At 37.8% G+C, this 10,028-nt stretch overlaps 1 pseudogene; it reads right to left on the bottom strand.

The window, feature by feature from the left end:
* Nucleotides 1–8,537: 8,537 nt before the first annotated feature.
* Nucleotides 8,538–9,559, bottom strand: LOC129493014 (palmitoyltransferase ZDHHC3-like; annotated as a pseudogene).
* Nucleotides 9,560–10,028: the final 469 nt, after the last annotated feature.

Here is a 10,028-nt window from a genome sequence, read left to right as displayed (position 1 = left end):
GTCTCAAAAAAAAAAAAAAAAAAAAATGAATTGAATTCCTCTACATCAAAAATAACCAGTTACAAAATAAAAAATACAACTAGCATTTTATTAGTAGTAACAGAAACTAAGAATTGTAATAGTAACAATCACTAAAAGTAGCGATAATCTCAATGTAAAAAATACTAAAATCTTTCTAAAGGGTATAAAGGTAGGTCAATGGAGAGAATCTGTGGTGTTGGATAAAAATAACTATTACAAAAATTGAATTTTCTCCAAATTAATTAATACAACTACTCCAGTCATAATTCTAATTGTCTTGTAAAATAATTTAATAGGTTTATTCTAAAATTTCTCTGAAAGTATAAACCTTCATAAATAAGGATAAATTCTGAAAAAAAGTAGGAAAAAAGAGACTAGCTATGACACAAACTGAAATAGTAGTATTAAAACATATAGTACAAATGAAAGTATATATCAATAAATAAATGGAACCAAATATAAAGCCTTGAATAGATCTATGTATGTATGGGTATTTAGTATTGGATAAAAGTATTCCTACAAATCAACAGAGTGAATATAGACTACTTTATAATTATGTTGGGCAAAATGGAATACTATATCAAGAAAAGTAAAACTGAACTCATAATATCATTTACAATGCTGAACTCTGGTTGAAAACCTTAATGTAAAATAAGAAAAAAAAACCTGAAATGTGTAGAAGAAATGGTTTTCTTAAACAAAACTACAAAAGTATAAACCGAAAGATAAAATTTTGATGAATCTAATTAAGAATTTCTACCCAATAAACAGGCTGATGATTGGGAAAAATGGCAAGTGATTTCTGTTTTCTTATAAGAAAGGCCATGAGAAGTAAATAACACTGCTGCAATAACCAGAAATAATAAAAATAAATTTTAAAAAATCTTTGGAAAAAATCGGATTGCTACAGAAGCAACAAAGAAAATGCCTTTCTCAGATTAGCTCATTTTCTTCCCTAAGGCATTTGTGAATCTGGATGTAGACTGAGGACAGAGCGGCTTTATTAGAGAAAAAAAAAATCACCAAAGCTTTTGATATTATTTGGCTTAGGATGATATATTAGAATCTAGAAGAACCCCAGATATATGTATGTCTGTTTTCCCCACAGGGGATGTGCAGGGGTTTGGGATGTTAAAGGAGACTAGGAACGTGGACCAGAAACTTCTAAAAGAGATCATTACATCTTTCACAGTTTCATGGTAATTAGGAGACAAAACCTATTAAAGAGGGAGGCCCTATTTTCAACACTGAGTTAATATCCTGTAGATATTTGCAGATATTGTTGCTATATGGAGTAGGAGGCTAACAGGCTGATTTCAAAACCTGTAAATAAAATAATTGAATCTTGCAGTCTTTCAGAACCGTAGAGGCAGAGTCTTACCAGTCTCTTGGTGCTTTCTACAAACCAGAGATGTGCTGAGTTTCTCTAAACTACAACCCAGCTCTGACTCATCTAAAGCACTTTTTGAATTAAGGTAACTAGCCCCTTATCCTGTCTGGCTAATAGACAGAATAAACAGAAAAGAAAGAAAGATAAACAGAAAAAAAGGCAAATGGAGAAGGTGACAAGATGATAATAGCTATCTGGAAAGATAGAAGCAGCAATGATGGCAAATTTTTAAGTATTTCAATATCTCCTCATAAAAACAGAGTAACTAGGCCAGGTGCAGTGGCTCACGCCTGTAATGCCAGCACTTTGGGAGGCTGAGGCAGTGGACCATCTGAGGTCAGGAGTTTGAGACAAGCCTGACCAACATGGTGAAACCCTGTCTCTACTAAAAATACAAAAATCAGCCAGGCATGGGGGCGTGTGACTGTAGTCCCAGCTACTCGGGAGGCTGAGACAGGAGAATTGCTTGAACCCGGGAGACAGAGTTTGCAGTGAACCAAGATCGCGCCACTGCACTCCAGCCTGGGTGACAGAGCGAGACTCTGTCTCAAAAAAGCAAAAACAAAAACAAAGCAAAACAAAACAAAAAGAAACAAACAAACAAAAAAACCAGAGTAACTAGATAAGCCCTCTTTCCCCTGGAAGGAAGAAACACTATCCAAAGTCTCTGATGTTCTTTTACATACCATGTTGAGTATGCAATAAAAATTTACTAGAAATGCAAAGTGACAAGACAATGGGGCCCCTAATCAAGAGAAAAACTCAACAATAGAAGCAGATCCGGATGGTCCAAATATTGGGGTATTGGATTATCACTGTAGAAATGACCTACCCGGGAATTGGGGAAAAAAATCCTGGTTTCCATCTCTGCTAATTTATAAGCAAATGTGGTGGAATTATTCCCTGGAATACTGTGTATATAATTTAGAAGCAACAGAACCATATACCATTGCAATTTGAATAGATAATGACAGAATGCTGAGTGACCAAATTAAGAAACACTGTGCATACGTACACAAAACACTGTGGGGTTTGTGGTTTTGTTTGTTTTTTGAGACGGAAACTCGCTCTGTCGCCAGGCTGGAGTGCAGTGGCACCATGTTGGCTCACCACAACCTCCGACTCCCTGGTTCAAGCAATTCTCCTGCCTCAGCCACCCAAGTAGTTGGCACTACAGGCATGTGCCACCACCTCCCGCTAATTTTTGTAGTTTTAATGAGACGGGGTTTCACCATGTTGGCCAGGCTGGTCTCAATCTCCTGACCTCGTGATCCACCCATCTCGGCCTCCCAAAGTGCTAGGACTACAGGTATGAGCCACCACACCTGGCCTAGAGGATTTTTTAAAGAGAATTTTGGTCCCATGAGCAAAATCCTTTTGTCTCTTGTTTTAAACACAGATATTCTAGAAGACTTTTTAAAGAGAATTTTGGTCTCATGAGCAATCAGAGGAATGAAAATTTTAAAATTAATACTATAAGTTTTATCCCCTAGTTTGGCAAAAATTTGAAAGCTGAATAATATCACTTGGTGAGGATATAAAGTAACAGACACATTTGAACTGCTGATAGGAGTATAACTTGGTACAGTCATGCTGGAGCAACTATTAATTGAGCATTGCATAAAGCAAACCCAACAGTTCCATTTTTAAGTACTCACATTAAATTCTTATGTGTGTGCACAAGAGGACAAGTATGAGAATATTAGAGAATATTAATCGCAGCATTGTTTGTCATGGTGCAGTAGGGGAATAGACAAAGAAAATCTTATGTCTTCATTTTGAAGGAATACTAAACATCGTAAAAGAGAATTTAGATCTCAAAAGCTAATTTTTAAGTTAATAAAGCAAAATACAGAACCATATGTATCATATACCAATTATATACAATTTAAAATGCTCAAGTATAGCAACACTTTACATTATCTAACTGTACTTTTACAACTAAAAATATTGAAAATGATGGTTTTGCCTGGGAAGAAGGGAAAGTGAAATGAAACAAAAAATGTAAATTAAAAATGAGACATTGGCTACATCTACAGTGCTTCATTTTGAAAGGAAAGAAAAAAAAGACTAGTGGAGAAGTTGACAATAGCTATCTGGAAAGATGGCAGCAGCAATTAGGGCAAGTTTTGGAATCTTTCTATACCTCCTCATAAAAACTAGATCGCTTTTATGTAACTATCTAGTTACATAGTTATCCAGTAACTATCTAGAATAGAATGGAAATTATAAAGGGGCTTCTGGGGTCGCAAGCAGTCCCATTTCTTGGTCTAGGTGGTGTTTGACTTGCAATAATTTCAAAAATTGATAATAGCAGCTGTGTATACATAATTAGAATATATGTACTTGTCATATTATTTGTACTTTACTGTTGCATTAAAATTCCTCCAAAAATATAATAAAATATGTTGGTGGATCAACATCAAGATATTAAAAAGCTGGTATACATATTTTCCTCAAAGCCCAAAGTTATCAGCCACAAAACCCACTTGTTATTCATTTCTCTAAGCCTAGATTCAACAATAGGCTCTGAGCTTGTTTGATTGCCGTATTCTACTTGATCATAAATAATATACATAGGATTTTACATTTAGAAGTATTGCTTATTCAAAATTCTGGAAGTTCTCAGTAAATTTTATACTAAATTAGGAATGTTTTATCATTCATGAATAAAATGGTCAGACAGACTATCCTATGCAGAGATTTTTATAATAATAGTGACACATTTTATGATAATCTATCCAAATATTCCATCTATGTCCCAATAATGATAATGAAACTTACACTAAATGAGTTCATTATTTTTTATAGTTTACAAATTAATTTAATACACATTATTAGTTGATTTTTTCAACATATCTAAGAATTCAGATGCAGTAACCCTATTTTTAATTTAATTTAATTTAATATTTATTTGAGACAGGTTCTTGCTCTGTCGCCCAGGCTGGAGTGCAGTGGCGTGATCACAGTTCACTGCAGCCTCGATCCTCCTGTGTTCAAGCAGTCCTTCCACCTCAGCCTCCCAAGTAGCTGGGACTACAGGCACAAGCCACCATGCCCACCTAACTTAAAAAGGATTTTTAAAAGACAGGGTCTTGCTATGTTGCCCAGACTGGACTTCAACTCCTGGGGTCTAGTGACCCTCCCACCTGGGCCTCCAAAAGTGCTGAGATTACAGACATGAGCCACCGTGCTGGGACGATACTAATTGATTTTTACTCTCTAACCTCAAAAGGTTAATTAACATGCCCAAGATTACATGAAAATTCATGGAAGAAATAAAATTCCAACTTAAGTGTTATTTTTCTTTAAGTTTGGTGTTTTGCTATTAGTCTTAGTATTGATTTTTTTCCGGATTTCCTGCCTAGTCCATTGTAATTGGCAATTGAACTCATGGGTTTAACCTCATTAACTTAATGTTCTAACTGTGTTAATTAAATTAGGACAAGCATGATTAGACATTGAATTCTACCTGATAAACATAAGGGATCCTCAAAAATATTTTATTTTGCTTTCAAACTCATTAAAGAGCACTAGGCAACCAAAGTAGATACACATAATAAGAGGAATGAAAAGCTTACTTTGTCATCTGCTAACAACCCTCACAAAGCCAAGCCCAAAGTAATTTCGTAGACACAGATTTCCTTAGAAACCCTAGGGTTACAGGTTAGTTGCAATTAGGATATTAATAAGAACATTGACATAGGTAATAAAAAACTCTATTTGGCCAAGGATAGAATGTTTGAGAGTTTCAGATCTCAGTACTTTGCCATGCAACCTATTGCCATGCAATATTAAGGTGCTTAATATTGACCTACTGGCTCCAAACTTATGTAAAGAAGTTTGTAATATTGGTTTATCACAGCTATCCTTGTTGAGTTTTTATTCTGTCAGAAGTAAAAACGAAAGTGCTAAAAGAGAATATGGGCATAAATTATGAAATCTCAGCCATGCAAACCCTCCTAATTTTAATTGCCCTATTTAAAAATATATCAATCAGCTATAAACTATTTCTTGGGTGGTTACAAAACCTATTACTGAATTGTTTCTACCAATATTTACAAAGCAAACATCCTGAGTATCTATTGATCTCTCAAAAGAAACTCTGGGAAACATATCAATTCAACAAATCAATTTAAAATGTATTTATTGATCTGCTAATAGTGCCAAACAGTGAAATATCTTTTACATATTCAAAAATAAGTATGAGTTGAGGCTTTTTGCCCTCAAGGAGGCATCAATCTAGGAAGAAGAAAATACAGGTAATTAAATAATATAATGTAAGTACATTCCTATCTGTGATTGTAAAAATTATAATCTCTCCTCTATATCTTCATGCAGTCCACAGTCCTAAAAGAATTCAAGCTCTCTGAAGACATAGATGAGGAAGTAATTAGTTCTACACTGTAGTGAGGGAAGTTAGAGAAAATGTTCCAGAAATTAAAATTTTCAGCTGACTCCTTCTGAATTTCATGTGGACTTCCACAGCTTAAAAGCCTTCTGGCAATGGAAAATATTTGATGTTTGTTAAGACAAATTATTTTATTCAGTTTTTCTCATCCATTCAATCACTTAGAGTTTTTAGATTGCAAGTAACAGAAGTTCACTTAAATTAGACCACATAAAATAAATTAACTAGAATAGATGTGATGATCAAATCTAAGGAAATCAGAAGGGCAGATCTTAGAAGAGAAACCAAGAAGGTTCTGGAGAATTCCTCCAGGATCTACGTTACAGAAAGTGATGAATAGTTTCTTCAAAATGCTGTTATCAGGAAAAAAACAAATGGAGTTCCAATCCTATGTTAAAAGAATGACATAAAATATATACGCAAAATAGGCATGTCATAAATATATAATTTAACAAATTATTATGAAGCAAATACCATATAACAGCTGCCAGATAAACAGAACATTTATCAGTAACTATGCAAGCCTTTAATGTGTCCTTTCCTAATTAGAATCCATTCATTTATGACTTTGTGAAAATAATTTTCTTGCTGCTCCTAAACTTATGTAAAGTTCAAAAACAAGCAAACTATTGTCTACTCTTTCTCACTATAATCAAAATCAAATTTTAGACAAGAAATAAGAGAAGAAATGAATAGAGAGTGAGTGAGTGAGTGAGAGAGAGAGAGAAAAAAAAATACATGCAGAGAGGAGGGAAGAAAAAGAGACTGACTCGGGTATTCAGGTTGACCAAGCTTGGAAAACATCCTCAGTCTTGACTGAGGATGCTAATAAAGACTAGATCAGGAGAGAAATAGTACTTTAAGCGATACATGATGTCAATAACAGCAGAAATGTGAACTCATGCTGGCCAGGAAAATTGACAAATGTCTACTATATCCATGAATTTTCCATTAGTGCCACAACAGCAAGAGTTCATATATAGTAAAAGATTTTCGAATGTCAGGAAACTATCCAATTTAGGACCATATATCTTGACTCGATCAAAAATCAACATCTTGACTTTGACTTCTTCATGTTCTTTATATTGCGGAGTTCATTTAAGACCTCAATGAAATGCTACCGCTTCTAAGAAGCCAACTAAAGCCCTTGCAACTCTCCTGTAGACTAAAAGTTGGTATTTACCAGTCAGTATTATATTCTCTTTATGCTAACTTTTATTTTTTGGGAAAACTTTTATTGCATTTTGTTTCCATGTGGAAGCACTGACAACTGAAAAGAGGCAGCATGTTCCACTTACTTTTCTGAAAAACGACATGGCTAGATTAACCTTCTCCCCACTCAGGATAGGATTGAATAAACCTCATCCACCACCCACCCCCAGCAAAAGCTAAAAAGGGGGAGTTGTAGCAATCACTTAAAAAACAAACCAATGTGTAAGAATTCCCAGTTGGTCAGTAATCAGATTTGCTCTTTTTGCACTTGGAGGGCACTCCCTACCTCCTCACCCCACCCAACCATCACCACCTCCTTCAAAGGAGACACACAGAAAGTGCCTTTTAAATGGAAAACCTATTCTGTCCAGTGCCATAGGCTTAGATGCATCTGCCAATTCCAGCCAAAGGGATGGCCATCTGTCAGCTTAGAAAGGTTGAGAGCTGTGATGTCACCCCAGCATCATGGTCAGCTCCATGCCAGGACAACAGCCTCAAAGGTTAAAATACAGATAACACATGGGCACATACACATTTATGGGTGTTAAATACCAGAAAATGAATCCACTTTAGAGATTTATTGAATGAGGAAAAGAGGTTGATGGTAGGGCTGTATGCGTTGGGCACTGGTTCCTGTTGCACTCAGAATTAACACTGCTTAACTGACATCATGCTGGGGAAAAGAGGGAGATAGAGTGGTAAGAGAGGAAGTAAATGTAACAAAGGAACACAGCTTGCCTGAAATTACGTAATTTTTTTTTTCCTCTCTTGACTGTATAAGGCATTTTGAATTGGAAAAATATCTTTCCTTCACACTCTTCCACATAATCAGAGGGAATATAAAATCTGATTCAGAATACAAATAAAACCTGTTTCATCTCCCCCTCACCTCCAAAAAAATTATTCTTCATACCCCAAGCCCATAAAATACAGGGCAGGCAATTGATTTCCTAATTAGGAGGCAAACTATGTCCACCTTTGGGATGAGGCGGTTGTGCCAAGGGTCCCTTCTGAAAGCTCCAGTCCTGACCCTGCCCTTTTCAGGCCTCAAAACGTAAGCATCTCCTGGGCAGTGGGAGGTCAGGACCCTCCTGGCTTTCCTATGCATCCCCTGCCAGGTGTCTAGACTGTTCCATCCACATGCAGCATTAAGCTTCATTCAGTTGGTAGAAGCGGGCACAGACGGGAGATAGCACCTTCTACATTAGTCATGCCAGACAGGCCACAGAGAGGAAACCAGAGGCCAGAAAAGTGATTTTAAAAGGAAAAGAAAGGGCAGCTTTTGTCACCCAAAACTTCAAAAGGATGATATTTAAAAAATAAAATATGGGGACTTATATTTTTCCTCTGCAATGATGTGCCTGCCATTTTACTTGAGACATTAAAAAAGACGTTTAAGAGTAGTTGTTTTTTGCTTTTTCGATTTAAACATTCATGGAAACAGATGGGACAGCAGTGCTGTGGTGTGGCTTGCGTATAAGTGGCCATGCTGATTTGAGTCCTTCAGACTGCACGCTGGTATGGGCCTGCCTTCCCTTGATCTGGCATGGCAAAAAGTCTCCATCTGCCTAGAGAGAAGGGGTGGCCAAAAACAGTCATGCCAGACCGATGTCTGTTCATGATAAATGTCACGTTCATCCATTTTGGTTTCTTAGCCCATCTTCTCTCTTCCTTTTTCAATTGTCCTACAGCTGTTTCCTCCATGCATATGGAGTGCACCTGGGTCCCAAACATCACTGATGTGAAAACGAAGAAAAGTAGCCCCTCAAAGCACAGTGGGATGAGGAAGACCACCGTGGTGGGTGGAAAGAAGGGCTACACTCTACCAAACTGACTTAAAAGGGCTGCATTTTTTCATGAGGAGAGATACAGTCATCTGCCATTCCTTCCCTGTTCAGTTCACAGGCTTCGGGAGATTTGAGCAATCTTCTTCACAGCAATCGAGGAAGTGGAATCCACCACGATGAGGGCAGGCAAGGAAATGAGAGCTGTGCACATGATAAACAGGACAAAGCACTTCTGGTTGTTCTCTTCGACGCAGATATCGACCCAGAGACAGTGGGGGTCCACCCTGCGAATGCGCCCCTTACAAACACTGCAGCGGCAGGCTCGGTCAGACTTGATGCTGCAGCACTGGGACACGAGTATACCACATACCTGGGCTTCATGTGTAAACTCTGGATGAATTATTTAGTGGCATTTCATTTGGGCACTGCTCCGGTGTCTGTCAGCATGGCCTGGCAGTGGGAGTCCAGGGCCAAGAAAGTCAGCAGGTTTAACACAATTCCATTGATGGTGCTGTATGCATAGTCTCAGGATGGAATCAGCGTGAAAAAGAGGACCACAGACTCCACATAGAGGATCAGAAACCAGGTGATGATGGCACAGGCGATGCCACAGCTATCGTGGATAAGCCACATGGTTCTCACAGGACCAGGGTAGGGAGGCTGGACAGGCATCTCCAGCTATGGGTACTCTGGTTTCCTCTCAGAGTCTCTGAAACGGTGGGCAGGGACCAGCACCATAAGCTATTCTGTCCTTACTGGCTTTGTGATGCGAGAGGCAGTTCCCCAATCTTAGGACCCCGTGGGGCTCCTGCCTTTACTGTTGTCACCTCCACCACCGCATTCCCTTGAAGTCCCCAACCCGGGTCCTGGCCTTGGACTGTGGCCATGGCTCTTCGGCTAGAGGCCTGCTGCTCTCTGGACTAGGCCAGACGCGATGACTCTTTCTGCTAACTCTTAATATAATTTCCATTTAATGAGCATGTACTCTGAACTATGCACTATGCTAAACATTTACAAGCATTAACTTTAACAGTAACCCCAAGAGATAGATAGAGACTCTTATCATCCTCATTCTACAGAAGAGGAAAAGGAGGGTTAAATATATTAAGAGAATTTATACAAGAACTGTCCTCCTTCTTACATAATTCAGGGCACAAAGTCGAAACGCACCGATCACCTGAGTGGTATGTTAGATACTCTTAATAGA

Source organism: Symphalangus syndactylus, chromosome 11 (assembly GCF_028878055.3).
Source record: "Symphalangus syndactylus isolate Jambi chromosome 11, NHGRI_mSymSyn1-v2.1_pri, whole genome shotgun sequence".
Classification (NCBI taxonomy): domain Eukaryota; kingdom Metazoa; phylum Chordata; class Mammalia; order Primates; family Hylobatidae; genus Symphalangus; species Symphalangus syndactylus.
The sequence above is the reverse complement of the archived record's forward strand: the minus strand, read 5'-3'. Positions and strand labels throughout refer to the sequence as shown.